Source organism: Cryptomeria japonica, chromosome 7 (genome assembly GCF_030272615.1).
Source record: "Cryptomeria japonica chromosome 7, Sugi_1.0, whole genome shotgun sequence".
In the NCBI taxonomy this organism is placed as follows: domain Eukaryota; kingdom Viridiplantae; phylum Streptophyta; class Pinopsida; order Cupressales; family Cupressaceae; genus Cryptomeria; species Cryptomeria japonica.
Window position 1 is genome coordinate 589658747 of NC_081411.1, and position 6610 is coordinate 589665356.

A 6610-nucleotide genomic window follows, 5' to 3' on the forward strand; every position below is an offset into this window, starting at 1 on the left:
CATTGCCGATCTTCTTGGTGTTGTGAAAATAGGTGTTGTACACCTTGCATAATAATGTTTGTAATTGTAATATTCATTTATTATCTAAGTTTCTCATGGATAGGTAATGTAATATTTATTTATTTGATGTTGCACATGAATGTGTAACATGTAGATATTTCTTATGAATATTCTCGGGACCACTTGACGAGTTGTATTATAACATTGGGATTATTATATTATATTTATTTAATATTAGGGAAAGTAATTTAATAATGTACCCAATATTAGATGTGGGGTCACTAGGGTAGCTAGCCCATGGTTTTCATGTAATACCACTTAGGGGTTTTGTGGGAGCTTGAGTCTATAAAAGCAACCACAAGGATAGTTGTTTGGGTTAGCCAGTTAGCCAAGTTTAGCATTTGTGGAGGTTGAGAGCATGGCATGGAATGCGTGGTTACATGCTTGTTCACATGGAGTGCTTGTTGATGACTTGTTGATGGTTGCGGTTTCTGAAGCTTTAACAGTTGTATTGTAATGTTGCAATGTTGAATAATACATGGTGATGGATGCTTTCAGAGGTTGGGTTTTTCCCTTATGAGGGTTTTCCCGAGGTATATCTTGTGTCATCTTTGATGGGTATGTTTTCTATTCTTTGCATGTGGATTATATGTGTTTATTTTGTTGAAATCTCAATTGGGTTATGTGGAAATTGTAATAAAGTTGGATGCAAGTTTCCTCACAAGTGGTATCAAAGCTATGGTTATATGGTGTTATAACCCTAGGTGTTGAATCCATGAATGCATGAAATAATGTTAGACAAGGCAAGATGTGAGGGTTTTGCAGGTTATGTATTATATATCTTAGGCTTTTGGGTTTGTTGTTATGATGGGTTGTTGACAAATTTGGGGTTGGAAAAATGTTGGGTCAAATGGGTTTTCTTGGTTGTGATCTATGAGGGTTTTAGGAGTGAGCTTTCACAAATGACCCCATGGGACAAAACGGACCACATGGATGGATTCAGGTTGGCCAAGAGACAAAAAATAATATATAATTTGACCTATTTTGGCTGCGGGTGAAAAAATGTAAAAATTTTAGATCTCATAGTCCGATAGCTATCAATTTTTTTGTCTCACTCCATAGAAAATTTAAAAAATAATCCTATCAAAATAAAAAAAGAAATATTATGTGGTGGGGACTGGAGCCACCACTCCCCATGCCCCACATACCTCCCGCAGGTGGTAAGTACTACCGCAACCTACGATAGTACTTCACAGTCTAGACGACGTACTTTGTAGTACTACGGGTACACCGAAACCTACAATGTACTCCACAAGCCCCCATGGGGTGCGGGCCAAGACCCCCCACGAGTGGTTAAATAAAAACAAACATTAAAAAAAAAAATCCTGGTAGTTTTATAAAATTAAAATTTGATGCTTATAAAGTTTTTCATTAAAAACTTTGGAAAATTAAAATGTCCTCGGTCAATATTTAATATGCCATGTATTTCTATGGGGTCCAGCCTTTTGGGCCAACCACTATATATTTTGGAAAATATTTATTTATTGGCATATGGGAGAAAAATTTGAAAAAAATTTAATTAGGCAGATTGGCAAAATATATTTGGAGTCCATGCTTGCATTTTAAGCCTAATTGGTTTTTTTCTTCTATGGAGCATCACTTGGTCATATAGTGTTAGTTTTTCAACTTCTTGTAGTCATTGGAAAGGTGGTTCAATGATCTTCATGTTTATATGATTAGTTTTTCTATATTTTCTTGTTTGAGTAGTAAAATGTTAGCTGGAAATGACAGTTACCTTTTTTACTTTGAGAGCTCATAACTTGAGCATACAGAGTCAGATTTTGAACTTCAAATAGTCGACGAAAAGCTCTTGGAGAGGACTACACTTTGGTTCAAATTTGAAGCATGTTTGACATGATTTATTTGCTGATATTTTGATATGAGTTATTTATGGGTTCTTTTGACTATAGTGACATTATGAGTTTATGGCATGTTTAGTCTTGGAGATTTAGAGTTTATGTTATTGTTGACTCAATATTATATCTCAAGTTTCTCTCATGTTGAAATGGTTATCAATTTTGGTTTGAGTATGTATGTTGCTGTAAAGCGGAAAATCGAACCCTAGGTGTTCCCCCACTCCAAGGAGAGAGAAAGGAGGTCACTAGGGTTGACGGTTTTCACTTAGGAGAGACTTTACATTCAAAAGAGGGGTTGAAACTCACAAGATCCAATGCCACACAATGCAAGATTGAATTCTAAATGAGTTTCAAGGGTTGAGACAGCAAGGATACCCTCTTTTGTAAAGAATGTAGATAGAAGGATTGAACTTGGAGTGTATGTGAAAGTAAGAAAGATTCGCTTGTAGACAGAGATAGAGACATGGGATGAAGCTATAGACCTAAAATTAGCAGTAAAACATCGAGACGACACTGTCCTCCAAGTTTGAGCGAAAGTTGACAGGATGATGGCGCCCGGAGTGCACACGGTCCTCCGAAAAATCCACGAAACGAAGGGGGATCTATTCGTCTCTGCACAAGGATTCCAGATCTTCAATTACAGCCGCGTACCTGCAACCTACACATAGAAAAGAGAGGACGATTGGGGGGGTTAGGGATTAGGGGTTTGCCTTCAGGTCAAACCCCGGTTTTGGAATTAACCAAGAAATGAGAATGCTGTAAATGTAAATGTTTGTAATGTAATCAAGTACTGATACCTTGTTGTAAGAATGTTTGTATTCTTACATGCGAAGATGTAATGATGTTGTATGTTGTATGTTGTGTGTTGTAGGTGATCTCCTCTTAAATGGTTGAATCCTTGTCTTGAATGCAACACTTAGCCTTGAATGGAGACCTAGAATGCTCAATTGCTTGAAGGGATGGTTGAATGTTTGAATGTTTGAATGTTTGCCTATCACTTCCGCCTCTTGCACACATATGTTTTTTTTCTTCTCTTTCGTGAGGGGACATGTAGTTTATATACTTGTCAATTAGGGTTAGGAGATTGATTTTTCCGACCTTAGGCCGACCTAGGAGCATTATTTTCCAAATTGCAAACTTGAAGACCAGATGCCCAACAAGAGACTGGGCCCAAAATAAGGCCAGGGACCAGGGAGCTGGGCGCCATGGTCCTGAGGGACCAGGGCGTTGAGCACCATGGTCCTGAAGGACCAAGGCGTTGGGCACCATAGTCCCACCTCCCGGGACAGCAGGGTGCAAGGAGTATCAGGCCAAGGTGCAGAAAGATGCAGTTTTTGATGTCGTAAATAGGTTTTCGGGGTCTCCATTCAGGTTCAACATTGCGCCGCCATCATGAAGACCCAAATGCAGTCGAAATTGCAAGTGTCACAATTTTACGACGCTACATTTAGCCCCCACTTTAGTGGGAGTATAAGCATATGCCCATACTTCCGATAAAGTACAAGGAAACAACATTGAAAGACTTTCACCACGTCAAGGAGGCAAGATACACCAAGCCCCCAGTGGATTCAGGATCTTACAACTTTGATTGACAAAGTAAAAAGGAAGATCACGAGGGAGAACCATGACTGACAGTAGTGTGGTTCCCTCACTATGAGTCATGCAAGAATAATACCAAAAATTTTCAAGGCAAAGCTAAGTTCGCCAAGAAATTTTTAAGAAACTTGAAGAGATATGGACGGAGTGTATGCCCCCTACGTTAAAGTGATCACACACGCCTCATCGGGGGTGATTGCTTTAAGGTAGTGATACACATAAGAAATGAGAAGGGAAAGGAGCATGTTATCACAAAGATTTAGCCCCCAAGTGTGAGATAAACCCAAGGATAATAGACACAAAACACAAATCACGAGGTGACTTCACTTTCCTTGGGGTCAGTATGCTGTATGATAATTCATGTATATCATATGTATGTATGCATAATTGTTCTTCATTCCCCAATCAAGGAAGGTCACCTAGAAGAAGGGAACACATGTGTCTTTTGAGTCAACATGAGAGAGACCAAAAGAGATCTCAATGCTTTGCATCATCCTCAAGTAGACAACACTAAGGACAACAAATAGAAGAATGAGAATAACACATAGAAGAAGTAACAAAAGATATCAAGAGAGGAGGAGAGAGTCTGCTATGCTAATGAACTAGTCTAGCATGTCATCCACCCCCCAATCTTGCTGATCAATATTTCGGGAAGGCAGGAAACATGCTAGAGGAGGAACATCCAACACAGCAGATGGAGCTATCGCAAGATCCAAACAAGGGCTATGTTCATGTTCCAAGCCACGTTGTTCTTGTCTAGGAGCTAGGATAAGTGCTTTAGAAAATTCGTTAGATAAATGGTTATCAATATCAACATATTCATATTCACTATCAGAAGCAAGAGAAGTAACATTTTCATCATGAAAACATTTTCATCTATATCATCATCAAGATTTATAAAAATAGGATCTTTAACTCGCACAGGATCAAAACTATCATGCATCTTATGCTTAGGAGATTTTGGCTCAATTTTCAGCTGAGGAGAAAATGGAATAATACTAGCTAAAGGTGTTTTTGGGGATTGCAAAGTTTGAGAAGTAGCTGCACAAGCTCTAAGATGACGCTTTCATCAGTGTTCACTCGCAGAACAATTTCATCTAGTCTAAGTAGGAAGTTGAGAAGATTGAGGAGGAGGAATGTTCTCATCCATATCACTTGGGTGTTTAGGTTGTGGTCTCTTAGGTTGGATAATAGGAGAAGAGTAAGGTCTCTTCTCTTTATAAGAGGAAGGAGGAGGAACTGCTCCATATAAAGGAGGAATATTTGGTTTAGGAAGGAGACCAAGTCCATCATGACGAGGAGGTATAGGTCTACTTTTAGAAATTTTATTAGACATAGACATAGTCACATCCATAGGAATGGGTTGGGAATCTTCTTGAGGAAAGACATTAGTTTTAACTTTCAAAGGAAGAACTTCCTTCTCAAGAACGATAGGAATATCAAGTTTGTGTGTTCAAGGTTCACTTAGAGATAGGATCATATCTTTTTTCCACTTTTGATAAGATTTGAAAAGATGATCACTTCGTGGTGGAAGAGATTGGAATTGTTTAGGCCAAAAATAATCAATAGGAACACTAGAAGTTCTTTCAGCTGTTTTAAAGAGACTATGATTGACAGTAACAACTTCACCATTATGGGGAAATTTCAAACACTTGTGAATAGGAGAAGCAATAGCTTTCATGGAAGATAGCCAAGGATAGCCTAGCTTCACACGAAATTGTTTGGATGATGGAATAATAGCAAAGCTCACATCAAGGGATTTGTTATGGACCTCAATAGGTAATATAATAGAACCAATTGCAGGATAAGAAAATGCATCAAATAATTTCACAACCACATTATTTTTGTCATAGATCACTTGATTCAATTGCAAAGTAAAAAGAAATTCTTCAGTAATAACATTAACCATGCAAGAAGGATCAATAAGCACTCCATGGCAAGGTGTATTCTTGACTTTTGCAACTATATATAAAGGACCATCAGGTGCCCTAATAGTTTCACTGGAATCAAATGTGATGGAAGATTCTTTAGGGATTTTCTGCTGCTCTACAAAGTTAATCACATTAGGAGTCATAGACACAAGACCATCAGGTGAGAAAGAGGAACCATTAGTCTCAATCACATTAGAGGTATGAGAAGGTAATGGATCAGTAAAAATCTTAAGATTTTGGTTAGGAAGAGCTACAGATGTGTTTCCTTTATCATTCACACCTGAAACAGAGATAGTATTATTATCAATCAAATCTTGAATTTTACCCTTTAAAGCAAAACATTTTTCAGTATCATGCCCAGGTTGACGATGAAATTGACAAAAAGATTTGTTATCAAAATAGGGTGAATTAATCTTTGCAGGATCTATTTGCTTTATAGCAGGGAGAGTAAGCACATTTTGTTCCAATAACTTATTCATAATACTATGCAATGATTCATTCAAAGGAGTAAACTTTCTTTCTTTCTTGAAAAACTTAGAAATAGGAGGCACACCTGATGCTGTATTCACATTGTTGTTGATGATGTTTTCATTGAACTTAACGAACCCTCTGTTCGGTTTAAACTTCCCAAATGGTTGTTGACTACTATCACCCTTATCACTTGGAGCCATAGGATTTGCTTGTTCCATTTGACTCACAGTCAGTTGATAATTGTGAAGAGTTGCACACAACTGTTGGAAAGAAGTAAACTCAAAAAACAGAAGTTTTTCTCTAATATCTTTTTGTAAATTAGAAATAAAGATTCTTTGAATATCATTGTCAAGTACTGGAAAAGAAATTTGAGCACACAAATGCTTATATCTACTAATGAAATCAGTCACTTTTTCTTTAACACCTTGTTTACAATGCATTAAATCAATCAAAGTAACTTTAGGACTTATATTGTTTTGAAATTGTTGAATAAAAGCATTTGCAAGTTGTTGGAAAGAAGTAATAGAATAGGAAGGCAATGAGCAATACCATTGTAGAGCCTTATCTCTTAATGTTCTAGTAAACAATTTTGCAAGCAACCTTTGGTCATGAGAAAAATCAGTACATATTGTTTGAAAGGTCTTAACATGTGTTAGAGGATCACCTTTACCATTATAAAGCTCCAACTGCGGGATT